This window comes from Protopterus annectens, chromosome 7.part0 (genome assembly GCF_019279795.1).
Source record: "Protopterus annectens isolate FY-2018-M chromosome 7.part0, PAN1.0, whole genome shotgun sequence".
In the NCBI taxonomy this organism is placed as follows: Eukaryota; Metazoa; Chordata; order Ceratodontiformes; family Protopteridae; genus Protopterus; species Protopterus annectens.
In genome coordinates this window covers 15619916-15638701 of record NC_056739.1, presented here as the reverse complement: position 1 = coordinate 15638701, position 18786 = coordinate 15619916, and the positions used below count along the sequence as shown (strand labels likewise).

The following is an 18786-nucleotide window of genomic DNA, read 5'->3' as shown; positions in this document are numbered from 1 at the left end:
GAGTGGTCTCTCAAGCATTCTATAGTGGAAGAAATTTTTCAGAAGTGGGGCCGCCCATGTTGCGATCTTTTTGCTACACCCCAAAACAGCAAATGCCCAGTCTTCTTCTCTCTCTTCCCACTTCCGGGCCATCCCCCCAGAGACGCTCTTACCCAAGATTGGCCCCAGGGACTTCTTTATGCCTTTCCTCCTTTTCCATTGATACCTCAAGTACTCCAGAAAGCTACCGTTTTGAGAGCCAAAATGATTCTCATTGCCCCGTATTGGCCTCGACAAATTTGGTTTCCGTTCCTTCATCGTCATCTTTTGGTGCAGCCGTGGCATCTGGACCCAGTGCCAGATCTTCTGATACACCAATCGGGTCAGCTGCATCGGCCCATCCCTTCTCTCAACCTCACAGCTTGGTTGCTCCACTTCCTTCCTTAGCCAGGCTTCCTATGATCTCTAACCCCGTTAGAGATATCATAGTAGCTTCCCTTAAATCCTCTACTAGAAGGATTTACACTAGCAAGTGGAAACGTTTCTCCCTTTGGGCGAAATCGAGGAACATAGATCCCTTTACTGCCCCTGTTCATGCAGTTTTGGATTTTCTAGCGGAAATCTTTCACTCGGGTTCTTCATCTTCCACGGTCAAAGTTCAGTTAGCTGCAATCTCGAACTTTCATGTCGGATTTGCAGATCACAACATTATGTTCCACAAGCTTTGTAAAGCTTTTTTGAAAGGAATTTTTCTCCTGAGACCTCCTGTCAGGATTCCTCCTCCACAATGGGACTTAAATCTAGTGCTGGCATCCTTAATTCTTCCTCCTTTCAAGCCAGCTGCTTCATGTTCATTAAAGTTTCTTTCGTGGAAGACACTGCTAGGAGAGTGTCAGAACTTCATGCCCTCTCTGTTCGTCCCCCATATTTGGTCTTCCACAAGGACAGAGTATCCTTGAGAACTAATCCATCCTTTTTGCCCAAGGTTGCTTCAAAAACAAATTTAAACCAATCCATTGATCTCCCTGTATTTTTTCCTAATTATTCCAACAGATCAGAACAAAAATTGCATTATCTAGATGTTCACAGACAACTCAGATATTATTTGGACAGAACAAAGCAATTCAGGAAGTCTGATCAGCTTTTTCTTTCTCATGCTGAAAATAAGAAAGGCCATCCTGTTTCCAAAGTGACCTTATCTAGATGGCTATCTTCCACCATTTCTGACATTTATCAGCTTAGGGGCAAACAACTGTGCTCAAAACCAAAGGCACATTCCACTAGAGGCCTAGCCACTAATACAGCTTTTCAGGCTAGGCTACCCTTAGATACTATTTGTGCAGCAGCCACTTGGGCCACTCCTCATACCTTTGTTTCTCATTACAAATTGGATTTGGCCTCCAGGAGTAGGGCCAGTTTTGGTTCCACGGTTCTCAAGAGTCTGTTCCATTGAGCCACCCAGGATAGAGGTGCTAGGGACGCGGTCCCATCCAGCAAGAATGAAGGCGAGTTGAACAACTTAACATTTAGAAGTTATGTACCTACCATAACGTTCCATGTTAGTTGTCTTCTCTCGCCTTCTTTCTTGCGACCCTCCCTCCTGTCCCCCTTGCCTGGACAAACCTTGATCTCCCTTGTCTCTGGAAGATTTTTGGGCACCAGTTAGTTCTAGTTTTATTTATCTGGTTTCCCCTTACAGCCCTTTAGGCTAGTTGCTCTTCTTTCCTTAGTGGAAAGTTTTTTTATGCTGGGCAGTTGTCCCTCTAGGTACCAAACGAGATCTGGGTATTTACCGCCTTGCATCATGGGATATGGGGCTGCCTCGAGCTGGTAAAAGTGACTCTCGAGCTTAGCAAGTGCCGAGTCGGAGCCGAGGATCGGCTCCGAACCCATCCATCCAGCAAGAAAGAAGGCGAGAGAAGACAACTAACATGGAACGTTATGGTAGGTACATAACTTCTAATTATCTATCAAACCAAAAGGCCACTCTACTATGGCATTGGCCACCTCGGTGGCCTTCCAATCTAGGTTGCCCATGGAATCTATCTTTGCAGCTGCTACGTGGGCTAACCCACATACCTTCATTTCTCATTATAAACTAGACATTCCTTCCAGAACAGAGCTGATTTTGGTTCCAGTGTTCTGAAGAGTGTGTTCCAATGAGCCATCCAGGATAGTAGGTGCTAGGGACGCTGTCCCAACCAGCAGGAATGAAGGCGAGATAGACAACTTAACATAAAGAAGTTATGTACCTACCATAACGTTCCATGTTAGTTGTCTTCTCTCGCCTTCTTTCTTGCGACCCTCCCTCCTGTCCCCCTTGCCTGGACAGACCTTGATCTCCCTTGTCTCTGGAAGATTTTTGGGCACCAGTTAGTTCTAGTTTTATTTATCTGGTTTCCCCTTACAGCCCTTTAGGCTAGTTGCTCTTCTTTCCTTAGTGGAAAGTTTTTTTATGCTGGGCAGTTGTCCCTCTAGGTACCAAACGAGATCTGGGTATTTACCGCCTTGCATCATGGGATATGGGGCTGCCTCGAGCTGGTAAAAGTGACTCTCGAGCTTAGCAAGTGCCGAGTCGGAGCCAAGGATCGGCTCCGAACCCATCCATCCAGCAAGAAAGAAGGCGAGAGAAGACAACTAACATGGAACGTTATGGTAGGTACATAACTTCTAATTATCTATCAAACCAAAAGGCCACTCTACTATGGCATTGGCCACCTCGGTGGCCTTCCAATCTAGGTTGCCCATGGAATCTATCTGTGCAGCTGCTACGTGGGCTAACCCACATACCTTCATTTCTCATTATAAACTAGACATTCCTTCCAGAACAGAGCTGATTTTGGTTCCACTGTTCTGAAGAGTGTGTTCCAATGAGCCATCCAGGATAGTAGGTGCTAGGGACGCTGTCCCAACCAGCAGGAATGAAGGCGAGATAGACAACTTAACATAAAGAAGTTATGTACCTACCATAACGTTCCATGTTAGTTGTCTTCTTCTCGCCTTATTTCTTGCGTCCCACCCTCCATCCCCCTATCCTAGTGGATCGAGAGGAGCTCCCTTTTTCAGATTTCATTGGCTGAACCTTCTCTGGTTGTCTTTTTCTGCTTAGATAGCTTCACAGTTAGGCCCAAGGGGCTACTAGGGCAGAATTCTTCCTTAGTTATGTCTGGAATAGCTTTTTCAAACGAGATCTGGGTAACTAGCGCCAGGCATCATGGGACATGGGGTAGCCTTGAGCCAGTAAACAGCTCTCGAGCTATTGAAGATGGCCGAGTCAGAGCCGAGGATTGGCTCCGATTCCAACCAGCAAGAAAGAAGGCGAGAAGAAGACAACTAACATGGAACATTATGGTAGATACATAACTTCTTATGTTAAGTTGTCATTCTCGCCTTCATTCTTGCTGGATGAGTTCGGAGCCGATACTCGGCTCCGACTCGGCCTATACTATAGCTCGAGAGCTATTTTTACCGGCTCGAGGCAGCCGTATATCCCACAATACCATGCGATAACTTCCCAGATCTCGTTTGCCGCTTCGCTGCGAGGTTGCCTTTTTTTACCGGCTCAGGTCAGTAAAAGAGAATTTTTTCAATAGAACTAATTTTCAGATAGTTTTCCAGATAGTTTTTTCCTACTTTAGGTCCCTATCGATAGTTTTATTTATTACAGCCCTTTTGTAGCCTTTCTTCCCTTCCTTTTAGTTAATTTTTATAATCGGACCTACCTAGTATCCCCCACCCCTTAGAGTGTGTGTGTGTGGGTGTTTTTACTCAGTCCCCTTAACTCCTTTCTGGGTATAAGTTGAGTGAGTGTGTGGGTTGACTGTGTTTACTGTGTTTTTCTGTATTTAGGACTTATGTCCAAAGACGCTAAGGTCTCTGGATTCAAGAAGTGTGACTCGTGCTGTCAGAAAATGTCTCTGACTGACGGTCACACTTCTTGTGTCTATTGCTTGGGGCCTTTACACCTGCAGGACTCTTGTTCCATTTGTCACGGCTTTAGTTTAAGAGTCCTGCAGGAAAGGCGTAACAAGCTCATCCTAAGGGGCTTGTTAAAGCCTGATGACTCCCCGTCCAAGTCTGGCTCGGGGAAGTCGTCAAAAACCGCCAAACCCTCGGCTCCAGCTTCTGAGCCGAGGGCTGACGTTATCGAGACGGCTCCGACCTCAGTTCCGTCTGGCTCCGAGGCGAGCAAAGTGGGTTCCGCTTCAAAACCATCATCGGAGCCGACCCCAGCGCGCAAGCGCTCTAGGTCCCCTTCACTAGAGTCTGTCAGATCGGCTCCGAGGTCCCCTCTCCTATCGGAGCGGAGTCATAGGACTCATTCATCGAGGTCATTCAGGCTCTCCGACCACAACATCGAGAGGGTGGTCAGTAGACTCATAAAATCTCAGGCGCTGGCCCAAATGCTCCAGAGTCCATCTCACCAGACTGTGGCTCCTTCGATACAGTTATCCATTCCTCTTCCGACTCATCTCTCAAGTTCGGAGCCGGAGTTTGTTGGAACCGTGACCTTGCCCACGTCGGAGCCGATACTTCCTCCTTCGGCTTCGGTGTCGTCGGCTCCGACCTCTTTATTGGTTCCGTCCGTGGAGAGGTCCGGGCGAAGGGACTCCATTGTTGGCTCCGAGGGGGCGAGTGGCATCTGACCCTTGTCTGACCCTGCTCTCCCTCTCAGAGCTTCGGCTCTGGTTAGTTCGGCCCCGACATCATTCTCGGAGCCTTCTCTGTCGGTTCCGGGGGCGGTTCCAGTCTCTTCGGAGCCGGGGCTACCTTTGGTGTCTGATAGGGGAGCCTTCGAGGTGATGAGGAGTGTGCTGGACCCAGTGTCCACTCCAAGGTTAAGTTCTGCGGCTCCTCCCTCTGTAGTGCCTGTTATGGTCTCTGGCCATCCTCCTACACCCGACAACAGAGATCCAAAGCGTAGGGTACCCACTTTGGGTGTCTCCTCCTCTTCCGAGGGCTCCCCTGAAGTTTCAGGGGAACCCCCTAGGAAAAGAAAGTGCAAGAGGAAGCACATAGACTCCCCCGAGTCTGTCACGTCGGACACCGACTTGGATGAGTCGGAAGGTTCCCCCAGATCCCCCTCTGAGGATGTCTCCTTTTCAGACATCCTGGAGATCCTAAGACAGAGGGGAAATTGGTCCACTCTCAAACCTTCCAAGGACGAGTCGGTTTACCTTGACGCCTTTGGATCTCGCCCTTCCACCTCCTGGGTGTCTCCCCCTTTCGACCCACTAATGGAGGTAGTGGCTAGAAAGGCGTGGACAGCTCCTGATTCAATGGAACCTACCCCTAGGAGGCCTTCTAAATTTATTTCTGCACCAGATGACAAATCCTTTCTCACCAAAGGTGTTTCAGTTGATGCTATGGTGGTAGCAGCAGCCACTAAGAAGGAATTAGCTGATCCTTCTGTATCTGTTCATCCTCCTAACAGAGAGTCCAGGACCATGGACAGGTACGGCAAGCGGACCTTTGCTTCAGCGACCTTTTCTATGCGATCGCTGAACTATTTATGTCATTTCACCCGCCTTCAGAGAGACTTGCTCAAAGATCTGGGTGAAACGGTACAGGATCCTTCTGCTGCGGGGTTTAAGGACAAAATAAACTCTCAGCTGGCTACCCTGAACTCCATTGTTAACTCCTCCATGCGGCTTATCTCTTATGCAGCCAATGGAGCGAGTAGGGCCGCTGGCACAGGCGTTGCGTTGAGACATCACGCTTGGATGCGACTCTGTAACTTTGCCGACCCCTTCAAGGCGTCCTTCACCAACACCCCCTTTGATGGTTCGGAATTGTTCGGACCTCAGGTGAAGAATACCCTCACCAGATGCGAGCAAGATGGTAAGACTCTCTGCCGTGGGAGTCCGTTTTTCCATGCCTTCTAGACCTTATCCTAAAGGACAGAAGGGTGGAAAGATGTGGTTCCGCAAACCACAGGGAGTCGTGCCTGCCGCACGTGGTGAATTTCCCCCTAGAGGCAGAGGGGGGGATAATAACAGACGCCGCCCTAGGGGCAGAGGGGGTCCGCAGAACCAGGGTTCCAGGGAATCTTTCCCTGACCAACCCTTTCAGCATCCCTGAGAAGCTGCCCGACTGTCCGCCTTCGGAGGCAGTTGGGGGAAGATTATCTCTGAACCCGGAAGCCTGGCAATCCCTCTCCCAAGACACATGGGTACAGAAGATCATATCCAAGGGTTACAAAATCCCTTTCACTGGTACAACCCCCAAAACCTCTACCAGACGTACAACCCGCACAAAGGGGTCAGGCTCAGCTAGAAATAAAAAAGCTGTTAAAAAAAAGAGTCATCCAGGCAGTCCCAGCAGATCAGCTAGGATCCGGAATCTATTCTAGATTCTTTTTGGTACCAAAAAAGACAGAAGATTGGAGACCCATTTTGGACCTCAGCAGGTTAAACAACTCTGTACTAAAGACAAAATTTCGGATGGTAACACTGCAGTCCATTCTACCCTTTTTGGGCAGAGACAACTGGATGTGCTCGTTAGACCTCCAGGACGCATACTACCATATAAAAATACACAGGCGCTCCAGGAGGTTTCTCCGCTTCCGGCTGGGAGTCAGTCATTTTCAATTCAGGGCCCTGCCCTTTGGTCTCACCACAGCCCCCCGGGTGTTCACCAAATGTTTGGCAGTGGTCACGGCTCACCTGAGACAGAAAGGATTCCAGGTGTTTCCATACTTAGACGACTGGCTCATTTCCGCTACCACCAAACAGGATCTCATAATGGCCAGGGATTACACTATCCAACTTTGCAACAGTCTGGATATTTCCATAAATTTTGCAAAGTCCTCCTTGTCGCCTTGTCAATGTATAAGCTTTATAGGTGCCGTATTAAACACCACAGAAATGTCTGCAACATTACCACCTCAGAGAGTGACAGACATAAGACGGAATGTTCAGCTTCTGTTTCAGCCCAGCAGAGTCCAAGTCAAGCTAGTATTGAAAGTGTTGGGCCTCATGGCGGCGGCGATTCTTCTACTTCCATTAGCCCACTTCCACATGAGGCTTCTTCATTAGATGCTGTTTTCTCAGTGGTCCTTTCAACAGCTACCAATGACCCACAACATTTTGATAACACCATCTTGCAAGAAACATCTCTCCTGGTGGATGGTTTCCCCTCAGCTTTTTCAGGGCAGACCCTTTGTTCTCCCCCCTCCATTTGCCACTGTCACAACGGATGCCTCCCTGATCGGGTGGGGGGGGCATTATCAGGGCAGGACGGTCCAGGGCACTTGGCAACAGTCAGAATGCCACCTGCACATAAATGTCCTGGAGATGAGGGCGGTGCTTTTGACATTGCAGGCCCTTCAGAGCTCTCTTCCCACGGGTACTATAGCAATTCAAACGGACAATATGTCTGTGGTGTGGTACATAAACAAGCAGGGCGGAACAAGGTCCTACCCCCTCTGTCGAGAAACACTCAGACTTTGGCAATGGGCGATTTCATCTCAACGGTTTCTGATAGCAACGCACATCCCCGGGAAGTCCAACGTCATAGCAGACAGATTGAGCAGAACTATCCTCATGCCTCACGAGTGGTCTCTAAATCAAGCGGTAGTAGACGGAATTTTTCGGAAGTGAGCCTTTTCGCAACTCCACAAAACAGCAATTGCCTCGACTTCTTCACACTTTTTCCTCTACCAGGCCAACCCCTCAGAGACGCTCTTGTTCACGTTTGGCCCCGGGGTCTTCTTTATGCCTTTCCTCCCTTTCCATTCATCCCGCAATTAATTCAGAAAGCAACCGCATTGAGATCCAAAATGATCGTCATTGCCCCGTTCTGGCCTCGACAAGTTTGGTTCCCGTTCCTGCACAAATACCTACTGGAACAGCCTTGGCATCTGGAACCCCTTCCGGATCTGTTGACCCACCTCACGGGCAAGCTGCATCAGTCTCTACATTCCATCAACCTCACAGCTTGGTTGCTCCACTTCCAGCCATAGCCAGGCTTCCCCTTATTTCTCTTCCTGTTCGTGATATCATTCTGGCTTCCCATAAGTCCAATACTAGGAAGACTTATGCGAGTAAATGGAAGCGTTTTTCACACTGGGCACAAACTAGATCCTTAGATCCTTTTCATGCACCCATTCATGAGGTTCTAGACTTTCTGGCGGAGCTTTTTCATTCAGGGTCATCATCGGCCACTATCAGGGTACAATTAGCGGCCATTGCTAATTTTCATGTTGGACTCTCAGAAGCAAATAGTATGTCCCACAAACTCTGTAAAGCCTTTCTTAAGGGCATCTTTTTGCTCAGACCTCCAGTCAAAGATCCACCCCCACAATGGGATTTGAATTTAGTTCTAACCTCACTAATTCTGCCCCCTTTTGAACCTACAGCTTCTTGCTCCCTCAAACTTCTTTCTTGGAAAACGCTGTTTTTAGTAGCTATAACATCTGCCAGAAGGGTATCGGAACTTCAAGCCTTGTCTGTCCATCCTCCTTATTTGGTTTTTCATAAAGATAGGGTAACTCTCAGAACAAACCCTTCCTTCCTACCAAAAGTGTTATCAGAAGCAAATCTAAACCACTCCATTGATTTGCCTGTCTTTTTCCCAGACTATACCAACAGGGCTGAACAAAAATTACATTCATTAGATGTTCATCGCCAATTACAGTATTACCTAGACAGGACAAAACAATTCAGAAAGTCGGACCAGCTCTTTCTCTCTTATGCTGCAGGCAAGAAAGGGCTTCCGGTATCGAAGGTTACTCTTTCCAGATGGCTGACATCTATTATTACCTTGGTCTATGAGTTGGGACACAGGCAACTTTCCTCTAGGCCTAAGGCTCATTCAACCAGGGCACTATCAACTTCAACGGCATTTCAAGCAAGGTTACCACTAGATGCCATTTGTGCAGCAGCTACATGGGCGTCCACACATACTTTTATTGCCCATTACAAGCTTGATTTAGCCTCCAGAAATAGAGCTGATTTTGGTTCCACTGTACTCAGGAGTCTGTTTCATTGAGCCACCCAGGACTAAGATGCTAGGGACGCTGTCCCATCCAGCAAGAATGAAGGCGAGAATGACAACTTAACATTAAGAAGTTATGTCTTACCATAACGTTCCATATTAGTTGTCTTCTTCTTGCCTTCTTTCTTGCGTCCCTCCCTCCTGCCCCCTAGCCTGGATAGACTCGAGGTTCTGAGTCCTTCCATTTCTGGAGATACAATATGTTGCGTCTTTTCCTTGTATCCTTAGTGTTACTAGCAGGTAATCTGTACTCGTAAAAGAGGATTATAATATTATCATTATAATATTACTATTTATACTATGTCTTAGCTTCCAAACGAGATCTGGGGAGTTAGCGCATGGTATTGTGGGATATACGGCTGCCTCGAGCCAGTAAAAATAGCTCTTGAGCTATAGTATAGGCCGAGTCAGAGCAGAGGATCGGCTCCGAACCCATTCAGCAAGAAAGAAGGCGAGAAGAAGACAACTAACATGGAACGTTATGGTAAGACATAACTTCTTATTTCCTTGTTTGAGCTCCAGCTTCCTTTTTCATGATCTACCACTGTCTTGTTATATCTAGGGGCAGCAAACTCAATCTGAGGTATGTTAGGTTTGTGGGCCATCATTAGTAAAGGGAGGAGCTCATCAGTTCTAGGATCCTACACTCCGGAAGAAGGGGCTAACAGAGATCCAAGTCTCCAATCTGAACACATCAGTTGAGGAAGAATGAAAATGGACAACACAGATGGAATGTCATAGTCAGTATATAACTTATTTTATCTCCATCGAACCAAAGATTTTTGGAAGAATGACCAATTGTTTGTATCCCTCTCACATAACAGATTGGGCCAGCCAGTTTCTAAAGTTACTCTGGCCAAATGGTTAACTGTTTGCATCTCTTTCGTCTGTACTAAAAGAGGGTTGTTCTTGCCAAAGCCTCTTAGAGCTCATTCCATAAGGTCTTTAGCTGTATCCTCAGCTTGTTGGTCAAGAGCTTCCTTAGATGACATTTCTGCAGCTGCCACTTGGTCTAGTGCTCATACTTTTGTAGCTCATTATAAATGAGATTTGGTTTCTAGGAAGAGAGCTGCCTTTGGCTGTGCAGTACTCTGAAATATCCTTCCATGAGGACCAGCCAAGATTCATCTAGCTGGGGACTCTGTCCCATCAGTTGAGGAATTAATGAAATTGACAACATCAGATAAAAAAGTTATGTATTCACCATAGCGTTATGTCTGTAGTGCCCATTTCATTTCTTCCTCAACTTTCTGCCCTCCTAACCCCCTTCCCTGTGCTCCTAGAGAGACCTAAGGGTTATTACTTTGGGAACCATTGTCCCTTAACTCCAGTTCTTTACTTAATCTATAGCTTTTCAAGTTCTCTTAAGGTATTATCCATTGTATTCCATAGGCAAAAAACTTGATCTGAGGTATGTTGGGCTGACAAAGCATTATGGATAAAGGGAGGAGGTTGAGAGTTTGGATTCAATGTTCTGGAAGAAGCACCCTCAGATTCGAAACCCATCAGTTGAGGAAGAATGAAAATGGGCAACAAAGCTGTAATGTTATGGTGAGTGCACAACTTTTTTTTTATACCAAGAAAATTTGTACTATCTGACAAAAAATAGAAAGAGTAGTAAGACTGCGTGTTATTTATGCATATATGAATATGACAGAGAGGAAAAAAATGTGGAAGAGAGAAAAAGTTTCTGGTGGTGAATATGTCAGTAATAATTATGGCAGACTGTAATTGTAGCTTAAAAAAGAAAGGAAAGCTGTCTCAAGATATAAAGTTGTGAAGGAAGTTATTAAATTTGTAGATTTAATACTGAGCGAAAAAGAAACTGGTCTTGAAAGAGATATATATTTAAAACAGAAATGTAGCATGTTTTATATTATGATATAAATAATGGAAGGCATGAAAACTGCAGAATTTTGTGATCATAAAGCAGTGTGGATTTCAGTGGATGATAAAATGTTATAAAAGAAGGAAAATGAATGGAACGGTTGACAGCAGAATTTAATGTATTAAAACAAGAAAAAGTGTTGTGGTATGCACATAGGACCGTGAGATAATATTATGGAAATTAGGCTTATTGATGGGCTATACTAAAAATAAAATATAAAAAGGGATATATTTTAAGTTTGAAATAGAAGAAAGAAATGAGAATAAGAAAAAAAATATCCAGACATTTTTAATGAGTTGGAAGTTGAAGCTAAAGAAAGAAGTAAAGGGTAAATTATTTAGACAGAAAATTATATGAAAAGGGTACAAATTAAGTTAATAATGTTTAGACAAACTTTTTTAAAGAAAAAATACATTTATTTGTGCTTAGATGCAGTTTGTGAGCAAAATGGAGGTTACTGTATTTAGCAAAGAAGAAATTATGAAGACAGTTCAGAATTTTCTCTAGGAGATGTATAAAAAGGAAAATGTACAAGATAAAGTATGGAAAGTTATGAAATTAACAGATGAGGTAAAAAAAAAAGAAAAAGTAAAACAATAATTAAAAGAAATTTTAAGAGAAGGAAAATAGTCAGCACCAGGTCCAGATGGATTAGAAAATACATTTTGTAAAGGTATGAGTAAAGATGAAAGAATATTTTTGTCTTGTATTAAATAAATGGTTTATAGAGGAGATACAAGAAGAAAAAAATCTGTGATAGGGTGATAAAATTCAAAGGGAAAAAGATGACAGAAATATATAAAGAAATGGAGATTAATGCAAAAAAGAATACAGAAGGTGGTGGACAATGTAACTGATGATGATGATGATGATGATGATGCCTTTGGTGTCATAGGTAGGGAAGAGATCTTAATATTGGTTAAAAAGTGATAAATTTGTTACTAGAAAAAAATAAAGAATAGCTAGTAACATGCTGTTGCAATAGTTTTTGACAGAGTTAGTCATTAGGCAATGTGGAAAATACTTGAAGCATATTATATAGGCAAAATAATAGTAAAAATTATAAACACACCTTATATGAATTCTGGGGTAAGGAGGATGGTAAATTGGTTGTTTAGAAAAAAGTAAAAATAGAAAGTCAAATAAAGCAAGGTTGCCCCCTAAGCATATACTCGTGTTTTTGGCAAGGAATGCTATAAAGCAAAGATGTGAAAATTGGTTAAAATGTAGCATGGGTGTTGGATAGTGGGAATAAAATGCCAATATGTTTGTCATATGCACATGACTTGGTTGTACTTGCAAAAAGTAAAATATGGCTGAATGAAGTGATAGTAAGACTTGAGATAATGTTAATCAAGCTAGAAGTGCGGTTAAACAGAGCTAAAAGTAAATGATTTGATGAAATAAGAACAATAAGTGGAATATATTATAAGAAAATACATAAATGAACTAGGTATAAGATTTAGTGAATAAGAAAGAGTAGTAGAACAACAGAAAGAAAAACTGAAATAAGTGAGGAAAGTGACAGCATGACAGAAAAGATTGTCTGTCTTTCTTTAAATAAATATATATGTTAAATACCTATGCATATAAACTTGTGTATTAGGGAAATTAGCATACTAATCCAGGTATTATGTAAGAAGAAAAAGTAATGGATATTTTTTCACTTTTATTTGGGGTACAAGATTATATTCTGTGAGGAGGAGTATCATATATGATAGAAATGAAAGAGGGTTAAATTTGAAAAACTTAATTGTATACCTAATATCTATGCATTTATTCTGGATATTTACAAAAGTTCATGAAACACAGAAGAGTATGGTTTGGGAAATGTTGAATGTGAAATATAAGGTACTATGGAATAAAGAAAAACATAAAAACGAAAATATAGAAATGAAAGAATCCATGAATAAAATTATGCAAAATGGAAAATGGAAAGGAAAGATATAAGAATATAATGAATTCAGTGAATGTGAGCGAAAATTAACACTACAGCAGCAACCCAGTGGTGTAAAACAAAAATAGTAAACACTAATAACATCCAACACCACACTGCGAGGAGACAAAAACTTTAATAAAACAAAAAAACGTTGAAACAGAGATAAGCACTTTCGCAACACAAGGTTGCTTCTTCAGACAATTCAAAAAATACCGCCAAGCACAATAATTATATAGTAGAAAAGACTGGATAGTTATCCAATCAGAAACAACAAACAACCAAATCATAAACCTTAACTTTGCATAACTAATGATCCTGTCTTACCTCCCTAACCAGTCATTATGAAACTACATTTTGACCAATCAGAATGAATATTAAAATAGAACTGCCTATCAGAACACCATGTGAGCTTTGTTCTAATTGACAACCAAGCTGGTAGTAGCTTAGATGATCAAATAACATATTATGAATTTTTATCAATCTATTTTTTAATCTAAGTATGCTAAAAAGCTTAGAATTTTGGCAGCACATGCCTAACATAATCACGAGTCTTTGTTAAAATCGCACAAAATCGTACTATGAATCACATCTCTAAGGTTATGTGGCAACTAGTGTAAATGATAACCAATGGCAACGACTGCCTTCTCATTGGTAAGGACGCACTTGGCGTCCTATCAAAATATGGCAAACTTCACTTATGGAAATGGGAGCTGCTTGCAGACGCCCTATCAGATTGGAATACATGCAAACCGTAAATGGGTAATAACATTTCTGGTATAAATAACTCAATCTTATTTTTCTTGAAATTGTGTTTAACTCTTGAATAGCTAAGCCTAAAAATAAAAGCAACTCTCATCCTCCATATAAAACGATAACAGCCAATGAAGGATGACAGAGGCAATAAGTGACAAATCAATGGCAACATCTTGGCTGTTCTCAAATAATTTAGAGATTACAGCCTGAGGATATTCAAACAAGAATCTAGCTGCCTAACTTAGGACAAAAACTAACAGCATTGCATGTATAAGCGATATCCAAAAATTATCAACCATCAAAAACATGGCTAAAAAAACTCTCATCTGTTAATATAACAACGCGGTGACAGCTCCAGTAACAGACCCCAAATTCCTATTGTTCGCAAAGGAACACAAGAAACGGTTAGTATGTGGGCTACAAAGTTGCAGTTACCACAGAAAAAAAGCTTCACTTTTGGCATTAAATTGGGAAAGCCAATAAAAAATTGCAGATACAAAAAGAACCAATCAGGAGCGATCAATGCACTTATTCTCTTACTGGTTAAATGCTCCAACTCTGCTGCCTATCTAGCTTCAGCAAAAACAAACCCATGGAAATGGAAGATGTTAAGTTGTCAATCTCGCCTTCATTCTTGCTTGATGGGTTCGGAGCCGATCCTCGGCTCCGACTCGGCACTTGCTAAGCTCGAGAGTCACTTTTACCAGCTCGAGGCAGCCCCATATCCCATGATGCAAGGCGGTAAGTACCCAGATCTCGTTTGCCGCTTCGCTTATGAGGTCCTCCTTTTGCCAGCTCCTGGTAAGTGTTTTTTATAATACTATTTTAGCCCCTTTTTCAATTTAAACTTTATATTTAACGTTTTTAGTATATATTAAGCCCCTTTCTGACTGAAAGTTCCCTCACTCCTTAATTTTTTTAGTCAGGCCTTCTCCCCTCGCATCCCCCCCCTTGTTAGGGTGTGTGTGTGTGTGTGTGAGAGGTTAGTTATCAATATTTTTTTTTTTGGGATAACTTGTTCTTTGGGACTGTGTTGTGTGTGTTTCTGCAACTATGTCCAAAGAAAGGGTCTCAGGCTTTAAGAAGTGTGACTCGTGCTGTCAGAAGATGTCTCTGACAGACGGTCACACTTCTTGCTTATACTGCCTGGGACCTCTCCACCTGCAGGACTCCTGTGCGATTTGTCATTCCTTTAGCCAGAGAGTCCTGCAGGAGAGGAGAAATAAATTGATTTTAAGGGGTCTTCTTAAACCGGAGGGCTCTCCGGCTAAGTCGGCTCCGAGCAAGACTTCCAAGTCTTCCAAGGCCCAGGCTTCTGTGTCTAAGCCTGCGGCCTCGGTTCCAACTCTTTCTGAGTCGAGATCAGCTCTGGCTGGAGCCGATCCTGGTTTGCTTAAACCTTCGGCACCGATGGCTATCGGTGCCGATACTGGTTCAGTCACATCGGTGTCGGCTCCGACTGGCTCCGACCACCATGTGGCTCAGGCTTCGGTGTCGGCGCCGACCGGCTACGACACCCTTACCTTTATGTCTGTATCGGCTCCGGCCGGAGCCGATGCATCGAGACCTTTTGTCGGTGCCGAAAAGTCTTCGGCTCCGACTGCATCTATGGTTTCGTCGGCTCCGATGGTTCCTTCGAGGAAGAGGTCCAGGTCCCCTTCCTTGGAACCGATACTCGGCTCGGCCTCACCTCTCCTCTCGGAACGGAGCCATCGGAGCCGATCATCTAGGTCATCCAGGCTTTCTGACCATGATTTAGAGAGGGTGGTCAGTAGATTATTGAAATCACAGGCACTGGCCCAGATGCTACATAGTCCGTCTCAACAGACGACTATTAGTCCACACCGTCTTGCAGTTCCTCCTTCGACTCTACCTCAGAGTTTGGAGCTGGAGTCTTCGGGAATAGTTTCTGCTATGGCTGAGGGGCAGATACCCCCCCCCTTCTGCTCCCTCAGCATCTACTCTTATCTCCTCTTCGAGACCTTCCTTAGAGGGATTCGTGGTCGGGCTTCCCTGGTCTCCTCCGAGGGGGTGAGTGGCATCGGACCCTTGTCCGACCCCACTCTTCCCCTTGGAGCCTCGGCCTTGGTGAGCTCGGCTCCGACATCTGCCTCGGAGCCTTCCCTTTCGGTGGGCCCTGGAGTTCCGGTTTCTTCGGAACGAGTTCTCTCGGACCTCCCTGGGAGGGGGGCCTCCGAGGTGATGAAGAGTGTGCTGGCCACTGGACTCAGCCAGCAGTCTGTTCCCTTAGCTCCTCCCTCTACGGTGCCTGTCGATATCTCTGCCATCTCTCTTGCTCCCGGACCCAGAGATCCTCCGCCTCAGGTTTCCCCACTGGGAAGAACCCCCACTTCCGAGGATTCTCCTGATCAGTCAGGGGATCCTCCGCAAGAGGACTTGTAAGAGGAAACACATAGACTCCCCTGAGTCTATCACTTCAGATACCGACTTAGATGAGTCGGAGGGATCCCTAAGATCCCCCTCTGAGGATGTCTCCTTTTCAGACATCCTAGAACTCCTTAAACAGAGGGGAAACTGGCCCTCCAATAATCCCTCTGAGGATGAGTCGGTATACCTAGAGGCGTTTGGATCTCGGCCCTCCACCTCCTGGGTGTCTCCACCTTCGACCCCTTATGCAGGTTATTGCTCGAAGGCTTGGGCTGCTCCTGACTCTGTAGAGCCAGTTCCTAGGAGGCCGTCTAAATTTATTACTGCCCCTTCGGATAAGCAATTCGTTACGGAAGGTGTCCCTGCTGATGCCATGGTGGTGGCGGCTGCCACTAAGAAGGAACTTGCAGATCCTTCCGTACCTGTCCATCCTCCTAATAAGGACTCTAGGACCATGGATAGGTATGGTAAGCAGATGTTCTCTTCAGCGACCTTTGCTATGCTCGCTGAACTACTTATGTCACTTCACCAGACTCCAAAGGGACATCCTTAAGGAGCTAGGTGAAGTAGTACAGGATCCCACAGCTGCAGGGGCTCAAGAAAAAATTGCTTCGCAGCTAGGAACCCTTAATTCTATTGCTAACTCCTCCATGCGACTGATATCATATGCGGCAGATGGAGCGAGTAGGGCCGCAGGTACAGGTGTGGCTCTTAGACGCCAAGCCTGGATGCGGCTCTGTAATTTTGCAGATCCCTTTAAGGCGTCCTTCACAAACTCTCCCTTTGATGGGTCAGCTTTGTTTGGCCCTCAAGTGAAGGATACATTGACCAGGTGTGAGCAGGACGGCAAGACTCTTTCTGCCATAGGGGTCCGTTTTTCCACCCCTTCTAGACCTTACCCTAAAGGACAGAAGGGTGGCAAAATGTGGTTCCGTAAATCCCAAGGAGTCACGCCGGATACACGTGGTCAGTTTACCCCTAGAGGCAGAGGGGATAACAATAACAGACACCGCTCTAGAGGCAGAGGGGGTCCACAAAACCAGGGAAGCAGAGAGCCTCTCTCTGACAAGCCCTTTCAGCATCCCTGAGATGTTGCCCGACTGTCCATCCTTGGAGGCAGTCAGGGGAAGACTATCGCTGTACCCAGAAGCCTGGCGTTCCCTCACTCAAGACAGATGGGTACAGTCGATCATATCCGAGGGTTACAAAATTCCTTTCGAGGAAAGTCCTTTCTCTCACTCAAATTCCCTTCCAGATGTACCACCCGGTCTAAGGAAAATTGCAGAGTTAGAAGTATTAAAACTTTAACAAAAAAGAGCCATTCAGCCAGTTACAACAGACCATTCAGAGCCCAGAATATACTCAAGGTTCTTTTTGGTCCCCAAAAAGACGGGAGACTGGAGACCAATATTGGATCTCAGCAGACTCAACAAGTCTATGAGAAAGACAAGATTCCGAATGGTCACACTTCAGTCAATTCTGCCCTTCCTAGAGAAGGACAACTGGATGTGCTCAATAGATCTTCAGGATGCGTACTATCACATAAAAATTCACAGACGCTCCAGAAGGTTTCTCCGCTTTCGGCTGGAGTCCAGTCATTTCCAATTCAGAGCCCTGCCCTTTGGTCTCACTACAGCCCCCAGAGTGTTCACCAAATGTATGGCAGTGGTCACGGCTCACCTGAGACGTCAAGGATTCCAGGTGTTTCCGTATCTCGACGACTGGCTCCTCTCAGCCACCACCAGGCATCAACTTCTTCAAGCCAGGGATTACACAATAAATCTTTGCACTCAATTGGGAATTTCGATCAACTACGAAAAATCCTCCTTATTGCCCTGCCAGTCTATTACTTTCATAGGCGCAAACTTAAACACTGTTCGGATGTCAGCTACCCTCACAGACCAAAGAATCTCAGATATACAAAGTCACGTGAGGATCATCCTAGCCAGCAAGAAAGTACAAGCCAGAATGGTTCTAAAGGTGTTGGGCCTCATGGCTGCGGCCATTACCCTTCTTCCAGTGGCCCGCTTCTATATGCGCCTGCTACAGTGGATGTTGTTCACTCAGTGGTCTTACCAACAACTTCCGATGCGTCACCAAATACTGGTGACACAAATTTGCAGGAATCATCTTTCATGGTGGATTACTTCTCCCCAGATTCACCAAGGCAGACCCTTTGTACCCCCAACCCCGGTAGCCACTGTCACTACGGACGCCTCCCTGATCGGGTGGGGGGGGGTCATTATCAGGGCAGGATGGTTCATGGGACGTGGCAACCGTTCGAATACCACCTGCACATAAATGTCCTGGAGATGAGAGCAGTGCTTTTAACGTTGCAAGCCCTCAACGACTTTCTTCCCTTGGGGACAATTGCAGTCCACACAGACAACATGTCTGTAGTATGGTATATCAACAAGCAGGGCGGAACCAAGTCCTACCCCTTGTGTCGAGAAGCTTTCAGACTTTGGCAATGGGCGATCTCCTCTCATCGGTTTCTGGTAGCAATGCATATCCCTGGGAAAACCAACATTTTAGCGGACAGATTGAGCAGAGCTATTCTCATGCCTCACGAGTGGTCTCTCAAACAATCTATAGTGGAGGAGATTTTTCTAGTATGGGGCCGCCCATGTTGCGATCTTTTTGCTACTCCCCAAAACAGCAAATGCCCAGACTTCTTCTCTCTCTTCCCACTGCCAGGCCATCCCCCCAGAGACGCTCTAACCCAGGATTGGCCCCAGGGACTTCTTTATGCCTTTCCTCCCTTTCCACTGATTCCTCAAGTACTCCAGAAAGCCACCGTTTTGAGAGCCAAAATAATTCTCATTGCTCCCTATTGGCCTCA

At 45.1% G+C, this 18786-nt stretch overlaps 1 protein-coding gene across 1 annotated transcript in view; it reads left to right on the top strand.

Moving 5' to 3' along the window:
* LOC122805771 (synaptonemal complex protein 1-like) overlaps positions 1-18786 on the top strand; it is a 5909626-nt gene that overhangs the window by 1829074 nt on the left and 4061766 nt on the right. The gene's annotated exons all lie outside the window — the stretch shown is intronic.